Raw genomic sequence first — 13797 nt, forward strand, 5'->3', positions numbered from 1 at the left:
TGATTTAACACCACGGGCGATTCAATTACCAAGGGTAACCATGTGGTTGACTTGCCACGGGCACTCTATGTCGTTGACTTGCCACGGGCACTCTATGTGGTTGACTTGCCACGGGCACTCTATGTGGGGCTACGTGTGTACCAAGTTTAGTTGGATTATCTCAAAATCTGTAGAAGTTATTTAAGGGTGAACTTTTCGATGTTTGGTCAGGGGGGGGTATGTTTTCAAAAGTCACCGGTTCTAAATTTTATATTTTCTGAAAGGGCTCGATGCCCTGAACACGAATATATGCTTGGTTTTGAATTTGAACTAGTTTAGGTCTTAACCCGGGGGGTCAAATACTTTCTGGAAGGCTACTTTGGAGCCGTATAACTTTGTAACCAAGCCTTTAAAATCAAAACAAATTGCAGCATTGGGTAGCCCCACGCATACTCTATCAACGTATTTTAGAGAGCACTCTGGATAATATTTTTAGAAAAAAGTTATATCAAGTTGAAAATAAAAAAAATCACTTTTTATGATTTTCCGGATGAAATTTTGGAAAATCCTCTAGATGGAATCTTATGAAACTCACATATGTTATAGACGCACTCCAGGGCTACATGACTGTGTCATCGATTTTGAGATTGCATCAATTATTTACTAAGAAATGTGACCTCAAACTTATAAAAGTGTTTCAAGAAATTAAAAAAAAAATTTCAACCGATTCCCTTCAAACTCCGGCATCTGATAGACCGCACGCTGCAAGTTCTCAGATCGTGAGATTTTGTCTTAACCCTGTAATCCTGTACCGTGATGACACTTCAAAATTTGACTATAGATAAAGTTTAGGGCCTCATAACTTTATAACCACGGCTTTGATTTGCAAACTGTTTGTATGTGCCTGTGAAGAGTCCCCTGGGCTTCCGCATATTGGCAGCCGTTTTTCCTTCCGACGTAAAATCGAGCTTAACCCGGGCATGAAAATTTGGTACATTACCACTAAGTTTGAGCCTTCACTGGTCACCATAGCAACACTCCACAACAATGAGTGACGCCAAAACCTTTGTCATCTATTGGGCTATTACCTCTAGTAGTTTGGTTAAGTTTGGATAAACTGCGACGGAGATACATCGATTCTTGTAGACCCATAAATAGTATGATTTTTAGTGAAAGTGCCCTGTGCTGACACAAAGTGCAGGAGGCGACAGCCCGATATCTGACAAGAATTATGGCGTGTCACTCATGGTTGTGGGGTGTTGCTATGGCAACCAGTGAATTTTCATTTACCTGAGAATCTCAATTCTTGGGTACCTATACCGTAAATTTGCGGCTACAGGGCAGCCTTCACGTTTAAGCAAGGGACAGATTGAGCACATAGACATCGTCATAACCTATCAGGCTCTGTGCCTACCAAGTTTCGTCCCCTGGATCCTCAAACTGTCAGAGTTATGACCGGTAAGACACCACGTACCTTGGTTTATCGGCTATTTTAAGGTGTCACAATAGAATTATTTGTAGAACTTATGTATGGGATATTTCTTGCAGAGGCCTTGATGTATCTTTCGTTGTATCACCCGAATCTATCAACTTTGGCCAAGTTCAAAGTATTATATCTCGGTATGGTTACCATGGATACCAAAAGTTGACCAACTGATGTGTAGCACATTATCTCCTCTACTAGTTGTGTAAGTATGGTGGTGATTGATGCAGAGGAACATTTTTTGCTCCAACCCCAAACACAACTATATAAAGAATATCCAACTACCTTAGAATATGCACTACTTAAGAAGCGCTCCGCTAATCCATTCAAGATGAAATGCAATACTCAAAAAATTGATTTTTCAATAATTTGTCTATAGACTTATATTTGCCTCCAGATTACAAAAATGTGTTTCTTTTTAAAATCGAACGAATATTAAATATTTTATGGATTTTTTCCTTATTTTTCTCGGCTTGACCCCGAAAAACACTACAAAATTTGAACCAAGTATCGCTACCTGCAGCGCGAAAAATAAACAGCGCAGAAACACAACAACATCACAGGAGGCAACCAGGATATATGCTCTCAATATTATTTCCCTTAAAATTTGGCTAGTGGCCAAACTTTTATATTATTCTAGCCCATCGGACTGGCTACAAAATATAAAAGATATGGAAACAGTACTCTACCTGCCAGAAGCCCGTCGGCACCACTATACAAAGCTATAGCGCTTTGGTCTGTAAACATTTTAATCAAGAAAAGAAAAATTATGATCCTAAAATATGTTATTAAGGGTATAGGGAAGACTATGAAACTTGTTGTGCACACTTGTCAGCACCATAGCTCTGCAACAGCATGCTCACTTGCTTAAAAAAAGTCAAGTCAACTTTCTAAGGTATATGAACGGTATAGGTTTCAAGTCTGTCAAGTTTATTTACTTAAATTTGTAACCCATTTTCACTCCCAAAAAAATCCCCCAGAGAAACATTTTTAACAAGTGCTAGACAGCATTCGACAATCTAAGGGCTCTACTGATGGCGGCCCCAGTACTCGCCTACCCAGACTACACAAAACCGTTCCTGCTAGAAACTGATGCATCTAACGAGGGACTCGGCGCGGTTTTATAACAAGAACAAGGTCGAAAGGTTCGAGTCATCGCCTAGGCCAGTAGAGGACTACGGGGTGCCGAACTTAACATGGACAACTACTTTTCGCGAAAGCTTGAACTCCTAGCGCTGAAGTGGGCAGTAGCTGAGAAGTTTCGGGAGAACCTGTTGGGGACCAAGATTATTGAGTTCACAGACAAGAACCCACTCACCTATCTGCAGTCAAGAACCAAGCTAAATGCAGTGGAGCTGAGATGGGCTGCTGAGCTAGCAAGTTTTGACTTCAATATCAAGTACCACCCTGGGAGACACAACCAAAATGCTGATGCCCTGAGTTGGATTCACCATGATAAGAAAGGAGAGGTAGCAGAGGCAGATGTTTCAACCATCACCGCCCAGGGTGCAGCCAAAACAGCTCTAACAAGTGACGAACAAGAGGATTTGCAGACAGCTCATTTGTTCATGTTCTTCTTTGGAGGCAAGACCAACATCAGACTGATGACCATGCAACCTCGTTCCCAGCTGTACCAATGGAGGAGATGCAGCGCCTGTGGCATTACTATCATCTGTGAAGACCCCCCAGAAGAAAGGAACTGAGGGAAGGGAGAAAGGCAGCACAACGCCTACTTCGTGAGTGGACTAGAATCAAAAAGAAAGATGGATTACTCTATCGGGAGACCCAGGTTGGTAGAGACGGCCCTTTCATCCAGTGCCTGATCCTACCGAAGACCCTCAAGGACCCAGTACTCAAAGCAGCACACAATGACTGTGGTGATGATCATGGACTATGAGCGTTGGTCCATCATCATATTGCTACGACTAGATAACGCAACTTTTAAACCGGAGAACTGAAAATCCTCGGAGTAACCTGGACAGTAAGCTCTCTTTCCAGCCACACGTAAAAGAACAGCTCTAAAAAGCATTAAAGGACGAAGGGAGATCCACGCATGTTTTTGACGATCTAGAGAGATGCTTCCGCCACACGATTCTGCAACGATCGTGTCGCTTGTGTCGAAATTCTTATTGGGCCAATACGATTCCTGCAGAATATCTGCCTCAAGCATTTGCGAAAGTTTTCGCTAAACATAAAATAAATATACGGGTTGATAACAAAACTCATAAGAGACATGGTTACGAATATATCGTACATCACCGGTAGATATGAGAGAACATGACGCGGTGGTCTGTTTTTCCACACGTAGGAATGATAGAGTGTTGGGGCATGATAAGGAACCCAGCAGATGAAGAATCCTAGGACTATTACTGCTGCCATGATGCATACTTTTTTTGTTGCGCTTTCGGCGTCTTTCTATGCTCTCCCCTTGCACTACCCCAGGAATCAAAGGCGTTGGCTTTGTGCAAGGTACGCAAATTCATTCAGCAGGATATGATGATTAGATTAAATAAGGCGTACATATTACCACCTAGAGTACTGCAGCCTTTTATTATTAGGAATGTCTGATGGCCTTAATAATAAGCTAGAGGACTCCAACTATTACATATGTCTAAATCAACTACATATACATATCTTTTAAATCTTGGAAATATACAGTCCAGCAATGTACTTCACAGTGCTTGAGCCAGCCTTTGATGGTCGTGAGAATGTGTTGGTGTTGACTGATGTGTTTACCAAATTCACTTAAGCCATACCTACACGTGATCAAAAGGCAACAACAGTGGTAAAGGTACTGATAAGGGTGTGATTCCTGGTATATGGGGTCCCTCAAAGAATCCAATCCGACCAAGGGCGGTGCTTTGAGGTGGAGGTCATGCGTGCCAGCTGTATGGTGTCACAAAATCGAGAACTACCCCAAACCATCTGCAAGGAAATAGTCAATGCAAGAGGTTCAACCCAACTCTCCATGATCTGCTACGCACACTTTGCGCAGACAAGAAGCGAAGGTGGCCAGAGCACCTCAAGGAGATTTGCTATAGCCACAATGCGTCCTCACAGCACCACAAGATACTCTTTATTTTACCTGATGTTTGGGAGGGATGCTCGCCTCCACAATTGACATTCTGATTTCAGACATTGCAGCCTGAGGCTCACACTAATGATGGTGAATGCCTCAAGGAAGCTACAGAGACCAGGAGCTCTAGAAACCACCATTGGTTATATAATTGCCACCAAAACGGGGCAATTATTTACAAAAATAAATTGCCAGGAAATGTTCAAATATGCTTGTTTACATGTATGGAAGCTCTAAATAATACAGTAAAATAGCTCTCTTGTGGTGTTCTTAATCAGAAAAAGTTTAGCACAGTTGATATTGTACAATTTAAGAAAATCACCATATAAAACAAGAAAACCTATTTTCACCACATTTTTCCCGGAGCTGATGCAAGACCGGAAATAGAAACGCCTTATTACACATTAAACTGCTGAATTCCTACATCAAACTCTCACACGAGACATTGCACTCGTGTGAAAATAATTTCAAAATATACACACAAAAAACAATGTTCATACTCAAAACTATCGGAACAAAGGATGCCGGAAACACTGACAAAAGGTGAGGTCAAAATACTTTGAGATTAACGCATGAAAATACGACTAAAGTATCTGCCAAACCAACGTGTGACTTACGCAAAATTGCACAAACAATGGTCAAAGATTATACGATCAAAAATTACAATGAGAACATAAAAGATTGATCCATCGGTACAATAGGAAATAACTAATTCAAACCTGTCTTTGATTATATAACAATGGGAACAAGACGAAAAATGGCGTTAACACTAAGATTTGCTCTGGTTACTTCACATGCCATTATCCACCGTGACTTTTGTTTGCTTCATATGTTTTGGCTTTTGTTTTAGACAGTTATTTGAAGTTTTTCACAAAATTTGTTTTCCATTCATAAATAACAATTATAGAAACTGATGTGACTTCTCTTTAGAATGTGTAAGAGCATGTGCGTTAAAGCTTTCCTTCTGTGTAAAACAAAAGAGTAAGTGACCTCCAATTCCAGCCCGCTAGACATTCCTATACCTCCTTCTTAATCATACTTTCGTAAAATCCTTTGTAAAATAGAGAACTTTATATGCCTATGACATTCTTTTTAAATAAAGAGTCTATCTGCTAAAAAAAAACACGGGTAGCAACTTCAGAATACCTTTCAACAAATAGTTTACATTGGGACTTCACACCTCGATTTTGTTCTTTAGAACAGGCCAGAAAAAAACAAGGTATTCCTAGCCTTTAAGGGGCAATGGGTTAAAGTTTGGTAAGCGTCTTGTGGTTTCATAGCAATGGAAACATATGGTAGACATCATTTTTTTAGCATAAGCAAACCTTGGCGTTTTGTGTAAAAGAGAACGGAATTTAAATGAGCTCTGACAGTTTGGTGTTGACGCATCTTTAAAAAATTAACAGATAATTACCACCCATTTTCCAATATCCATATTCAAGCCTGCATCCCCCCTCCACGAATTTATTTTCCCCTTGGAACTCCTTCATAAGCATAATGGTAATATGAGAAACACAAATTTTCTCTCCATGTTATAGCTATGTGCTGACTTCAGGTATTTGGCAAATTGTTATAAACTCTCTTGTTTGAAACTCTCGTCAATAAAAATCTACTCCAGAGACAAGTCCCACATGCTTTGGATAGTAGTAACCGCCCAGATGCTGATAGACTTCCTGAAGGTACAAGCTCAGGACACACACACAGACTGTGTTCTCCATGATACAAAAGAAGACAACATCTTACCGCTCCAGCTTAGAGCACGAGGGTACGCTGTCAAGCATCATGATAGTCAAGATGGAGCAGAGCCACATACAGCCAGATGACATCAAGCTCCCTCTTGGACTCCTCAAATCTGCAAAGATTGCTACTATGCAGTACAACCAGGACCACCAATGAACTTCTCAACTATAACACCCGCCTCAGACCGATTACTTCTCGGAGAGAGGTTCTGTACCAGAGGGTGAAGCGGGAGCAGTTACTCGTATGACTAAAGCCGACCATGTCTGTCAGCATCCTAACCCAGGAAACCTCATGGGAGTCAAAAAGCCAGAGGATTAAGCAGGCATTCTTGCAAAAACAGGGGGCAAAGGTTTTGGAGGAGATAATAAGCCTTTCCCTTCTGACGAGAAAAAGCATTTTTCGGACAAGAGAACCTGGACAGCCAGTAAAAGAAAAGCTCCTAAAAATCGCAATGGAACTAGAAATGAAACATTTGGGGGACCAGTTGACCCCCGGCAACAATTTTTAAGAAGCATATATCCTGTTGTCAGGCAGGAATAAGTCACAAATCTAGTGAAGACATATTTAGCATATAGAAATTATATACTGACCTGATGTCAGCATATTGAAGTCCACGGAACGACTAAAAACATTTTGTTTAGTTAACCTATTGGTTTGACGGGGAAATCTAGAACGCTCGCAAGGAAATTGCTTAGACAAGCAGTTCCTAATTCTAGCAATTGGCCTCTTGCTCGGGAAACTTTTAGGCGTGCCGCGTCCCTACATAAGAAAAGTTAGGTCTGAGTTCACACAAGGTTTACCCTAAGTAGGCTTTAGACGTAGCCTTCGGTAGAATTAGGTTTTAGTACATTTTAAGAGTTTGAATGCAATCAAAGGGCTCTGTGAGCCAACTCTAGAATGCAAATTTATTTTTCTAGTTATTTTCTTGTGTGCATAAAAGATATATACAGAAGTTTTGAACAAAGGTTGAACACATCCAAGATGCTGAGAGTACACAAAAATGTCCTTTTACCTTTTTTCTTTTCAATGATGAAGCACCAAGAACAGTATGATTATTTATTATTATCATAAAAAGTAAAAAATAAAGTTTGGAGTGAACCGTAGAAGACTGATTGACGTCAGTGACGAAGGCGCATGCGAACGCTCAACCCACATCGAAGACTTTTCTGGAAAAAATAGTCGATGACAAAGCTCTTTTATAGTATAAATCTTTAACCGCAAGTTGGTCACCAGAACTTTACAGGATGATCTAAGGTTTGCTGTGTTGCGAAAGCACAAAAAGAACACAAAAAGTTTACGGATGATCCATCCAACCATCCGACGATCGAGTGACACAGAAGTCCCTCCAATAACTCGTAAATGCTTTGCAAGCATTCACGAGTTAAAAATGATTGGAATGCTGTCAATCATAATAATCACGTCTGTAGCATGCCATGCGCACTAGCAGTGTAACAAGTTAGTGTGTGACATCCGTAGTCAGGAGCAACATTGTAAACATTACGTAAATCACGGCGGTCCAAGGACTGGCAGTCAACCGACTGGCACACGCACGTAGGAAAGTCATCCCTCGTACACCCATTGGTTAACCGTTATCCAAACAGAGCTAAAAGCCCTTTGGGATGTCAGTGTCGGATGTCAGTGTCGGTTATCCTACAGGACATGCCCTCTTAGAAGCATATAAATATGGGTGCGCACCGGAGCCCAATTACACTAACACTTGTAAGAGACTGACACTCACACAAACAGATCTTGTAGAACACACTTGTGAAACACATGTGTACACATAGAAACACAGAGAAACACATGGAATGAGAAACACATCTTAAACACATCTCGTAAAGATCTTGTAAACCTTCAGATTGTAACAGCGAAGAAGTAAAATCGATACCTCCCACAGCCAAGTGGTCATAGCCGTTCTGTTACATGTGGTTAGAGAACCCAAAAAATATGACTGTTAAATCTGGTGATAGTATAGCTATTATGCTATACATGGTCAAAAATTGATGAGCAGCGATTCTGCAGATCCATGTTGTCAAGGCCAAGGCCAATCACGTTTGCTATTCAGTATTATTTATTCAAGTGCTATTTAAATAATGGTTTCATTTATTCTCAAACAAGGGATATATTTCAGTTGGTGCGTGACACTTGCGAGATAGAGATTTTCTCAGCACATGCTTGCTTGAAGATAAAATAGCTAATCAAGGAGGCGTTTACTGGGATTACAGACGTGTCGAAGATAAGTCTACACAGCCTTAGATCTGGTGGAGCTACAGCCGCAGCCAATAACGGGATTCCCGATAGACTTTTAAAACGTCATGGCAATGGTCGAGTGAGAATGCTAAAGACGGCTATGTTAAAGACAATTTAATTTGCCTTGCCCAGCTGGCATAAGAGGTGCGGTCCTTTGGGCTGGGGTTTTCCCCGTATTTTCAATGCTGCAGAGCACTTAGGGGTTTTTCACCCTTTGGAAATTCAGCACACCCTCTTTTCAGATATTATCTAGACGAGGTATCAGTATTTAATAGGTAAACACTCACTCACCTAGTATGTTTGTAAATACAACTAATAAATTTGTGCGGTTCTCAGCCGAGCACACGACAAACAATATAAAGGTGTGCTTGTTGTCGTGTTAGCACGACCGGGGGAGAATAATAAATTTAGAGATAAATTTCATTCTATATTAAGTTCAACATCCCTAGGGTACTTTCCCCAAAATATGATGAGGATTTATTAAAACCCGCAAAGTTATGGTATTTTTTACTGACAGCGATTTGGTATCAATTTTTGTCCCCCTGTTTATTTAGCCTCGCTTTCGTGATGATAGGTGATATTGTTGGCTTATCTTTGACGCGCTCACTCTCTTCATATAGTCAAAACAATACAAGACACGCTTTTATACCTTCGTTACGCTTCAAATAATAATTACGGATCGCTAGTAGCAAGCAGTATGGCTGAGAGTTTGTTTCCGAAAATGAAGGGGAATGAAAGTGAAGAGATAGCAGAGGTTGAGACACAGTTCGAGCCCTATACAGACGAACCTATCGCACCTCGGGGATATGAATAAGTGTGGACGAATCCAACGACACTGATGGCCTGAAGCCGCAGATCCTGTTTGACAGAGAGGATGAAATAATACCTGTACAGGAATGGTAAATTATTGACCTTGGATAGCTTCTTATAAGTATCTTGCAGTCTGCCGATTGATATTCGTTTGACCTCCGCTGAAACACAGTAAGATTCTCTTACAAAGTAAACAATCATCCCAACAAAGAAAGAGAGGATGGTAACAGTTATTTTTGTAAATTACTCCTTTTTTAACTTCATACTTATTTCTGTTTATTATCTAGAGAATATCCTAAAATGAAAAGTACCTATATATTGATACGCCTATAATTTCTAAAGAAATAATGTATCCCAGCCCTGCTTTTAGGCAATGACTAAATGCATATACAAGTACTGGTATTTATTTATTTTGTTTTTACCGGGAAGCTTCGCTGATCAGTACATGTTTGCCACTCGAGTGGGTGAGGAAGCTTCATCCTCAGCCTCGGGTAGCCAAAAAGGAAAAGCCATCAGTCACCCGACCGATAGCTTTTCGGAAGCCCAGCTATCGGTCACCTGTAAACTGTGTCCGACACGCTAGCAAGTTTGTAGCCCCCACAACAAGACCCACCGCCACTAACAAGCAAGGTCATCATGAGCGAAGGCACTGAAAGCTGCAGCACTCCTGGCTCAACGTCTACCTTGGGCCTTGATCCCCACTGGACGAGGCACTACAGGGCAAGATTACTTGGGGTGAGTACATCGATCTTGCACTCCTTCTCAACGATAATATTTTGCAAGTCAGGCCTGAATTCCTGCTCGGTTTCACTGAGAACTTGAAGAGCGTCAGGCTCTTGCATAATAAACACCAAAGCATCGACTCGTTTTACAAATAGGTTATCGCATACACACAGTATGCGTTTACGATTGTCACGTCATTCCCAAGACGGACCCAGAAGATAATTTGCTACCAGGCGATCATTTCCTCCGCTGCAGCGAAATACAAGGGCTTTGCTTGGCTGACCTACGATCAGAACTTTTGCCACTATGCAAATAGAGGGTGAAGCGACAATAAACCTATCGGAAGATGAATGTTTAGGAAAAAAAATGTTGTATGCTGACACAATAAATTTACGACGGAGCACCTTCCACACACAATGACAGGAAACATTGCAAAGGAAAACAAAATTTCTATATCCAGCACATCCTGCAGATTCTTTTTTTTAAGTCTGATAGTGCTGGGGATAACTGTGGAGATAGACTTCCCAAAGTAAAAATCAAGAAATGCACTGTAGCCATCAGATGGCAATATATCAATTGACAAACCTACTTTAGATATCCACAGTTACAAAAATAGGCAAATGGTCATCGAATAATAACAATACAAGTACAATTATGCGTGCTACATGGCATGACATCCTGGTACTTCACCCAGGTTTCCAGAATACACTACGCCCTGAAGCCAACACACGCTAGCGCCCGGCGTCTCAGTTCATCTATCTATATCGAGTTCTGGGGATATGGAGCTTTACATAAGGGAAGATCAGGATCCTGCTTGAAATAGATGTGCCCAAGGCAAAGGATTATTTCACTGCCCTATGTGAAGTAGATCAGCCGTGCAGCGTTCGAGATTACAGAGAGGTTGGATGTCTTCAAAAATGCCCTGATTGTCTACGCTCCTTTTGTAAGCAGACGCATGGAGGATGAAGTCACGTGTTCCTTATGCATTGAGCACTTCACCGACCCAAGAGTGTTATTTATTTACGATTATTTTGTTAATTTTCATATTATACTTTACTTTTCCAAAGCTATATATATATATTCGCCTGTATCCTTGTATAAATTCTTTCTTTTTCCAGAGCCCCAGGCATATGGATGGCTATGACAAGCCAAACCTTATAGGCTATGCATTCATGGATGTATAGATGGTCACTCAGGTAAGGTCCTTTGGCTCAAAGTCAGGCCAATCTTAAGAACCCGTACGAATCTCTCAAATACCCTAGCTTTTCGTACGCCCATAATAGTAAACAGAAATGGTAACATCTGCAAGCAGGCGCATGGAGAATAAAGTCACGTGTTTCTTGTGCATTGAGCACTTCACAGACCCAAGAGTGTTGCATTGTCTACACTCCTTTTGTAAGCAGGCGCATGGAGGATGAAGTCACGTGTTCTTTGTGCATTGAGCACTTCACCGACCCAAGAGTGTTGCATTGTCTACGCTCCTTTTGTAAGCAAACGCATGGAGGATGAAGTCACGTGTTCCTTGTGCATTGAGCACTTCACCGACCCAAGAGTGCTGCATTGTCTACGCTCCTTTTGTAAGCAAACGCATGGAGGATGAAGTCACGTGTTCTTTGTGCATTGAGCACTTCACCGACCCAAGAGTGTTGCATTGTCTACACTCCTTTTGTAAGCAAACGCATGGAGGATGAAGTCACGTGTTCCTTGTGCATTGAGCACTTCACCGACCCAAGAGTGCTGCATTGTCTACGCTCCTTTTGTAAGCAAACGCATGGAGGATGAAGTCACGTGTTCTTTGTGCATTGAGCACTTCACAGACCCAAGAGTGTTGCATTGTCTACACTCCTTTTGTAAGCAAACGCATGGAGGATGAAGTCACGTGTTCCTTGTGCATTGAGCACTTCACAGACCCAAGAGTGCTGCATTGTCTACGCTCCTTTTGTAAGCAAACGCATGGAGGATGAAGTCACGTGTTCTTTGTGCATTGAGCACTTCACCGACCCAAGAGTGTTGCATTGTCTACACTCCTTTTGTAAGCAAACGCATGGAGGATGAAGTCACGTGTTCCTTGTGCATTGAGCACTTCACAGACCCAAGAGTGCTGCATTGTCTACGCTCCTTTTGTAAGCAGACGCATGGAGGATGAAGTCACGTGTTCCTTGTGCATTGAGCACTTCACAGACCCAAAAGTGCTGCATTATCTACGCTCCTTTTGTTAGAATACGCATGGAGGAAGAAGTCACATGTTCCTTGTGCATTGAGCACTTCACAGACCCAAGAGTGCTGCATTGTCTACGCTCCTTTTGTTAGAATACGCATGGAGGAAGAAGTCACATGTTCCTTGTGCATTGAGCACTTCACAGACCCAAGAGTGCTGCATTGTCTAAGCTCCTTCTGTGAGCAGACACATGGAGGATGAAGTTACGTGTTCCTTCTGCATTGAGCACTTCACAGACCCAAGAGTGCTACATTGTCTACGCTCCTTTTGTAAGCAAACGCATGGAGGAAGAAGTCACGTGTTCCTTGTGCATTGAGCACTTCACAGACCCAAGAGGCTACATTGTCTACGCTCCTTTTGTAAGCAAACGCATGGAGGATGAAGTCACGTGTTCCTTGTGCATTGAGCACTTCACAGACCCAAGAGTGCTACATTGTCTACGCTCCTTTTGTTAGAATACGCGTGGAGGATGAAGTCACGTGTTCCTTGTGCATTGAGCACTTCACAGACCCAAGAGTGCTACATTGTCTACGCTCCTTTTGTAAGCAAACGCATAGAGGATGAAGTCACGTGTTCCTTGTGCATTGAGCACTTCACAGACACAAGAGTGTTGCATTGTCTACGCTCCTTTTGTTAGAATACGCGTGGAGGAAGAAGTCACGTGTTCCTTGTGCATTGAGCACTTCACAGACCCAAGAGTGCTACATTGTCTACGCTCCTTTTGTAAGCAAACGCATGGAGGATGAAGTCACGTGTTCCTTGTGCATTGAGCACTTCACAGACCCAAGAGTGTTGCATTGTCTACGCTCCTTTTGTTAGAATACGCGTGGAGGATGAAGTCACGTGTTCCTTGTGCATTGAGCACTTCACAGACCCAAGAGTGTTGCATTGTCTACGCTCCTTTTGTTAGAATACGCGTGGAGGATGAAGTCACGTGTTCCTTGTGCATTGAGCACTTCACAGACCCAAGAGTGTTGCATTGTCTACGCTCCTTTTGTTAGAATACGCATGGAGGAAGAAGTCACATGTTCCTTGTGCATTGAGCACTTCACAGACCCAAGAGTGCTACATTGTCTACGCTCCTTTTGTAAGCAAACGCATGGAGGATGAAGTCACGTGTTCCTTGTGCATTGAGCACTTCACAGACCCAAGAGTGCTGCATTGTCTAAGCTCCTTCTGTGAGCAGACACATGGAGGATGAAGTTACGTGTTCCTTGTGCATTGAGCACTTCACAGACCCAAGAGTGCTACATTGTCTACGCTCCTTTTGTAAGCAAACGCATGGAGGATGAAGTCACGTGTTCCTTGTGCATTGAGCACTTCACCGACCCAAGAGTGCTACATTGTCTACACTCCTTTTGTAAGCAAACGCATGGAGGATGAAGTCACGTGTTCCTTGTGCATTGAGCACTTCACAGACCCAAGAGTGCTACATTGTCTACGCTCCTTTTGTAAGCAGACGCATGGAGGAAGAAGTCACGTGTTCCTTGATCAGTAGCACAATCATGGCACCATTTT

Source organism: Nematostella vectensis, chromosome 5 (genome assembly GCF_932526225.1).
Source record: "Nematostella vectensis chromosome 5, jaNemVect1.1, whole genome shotgun sequence".
NCBI lineage: Eukaryota > Metazoa > Cnidaria > Anthozoa > Actiniaria > Edwardsiidae > Nematostella > Nematostella vectensis.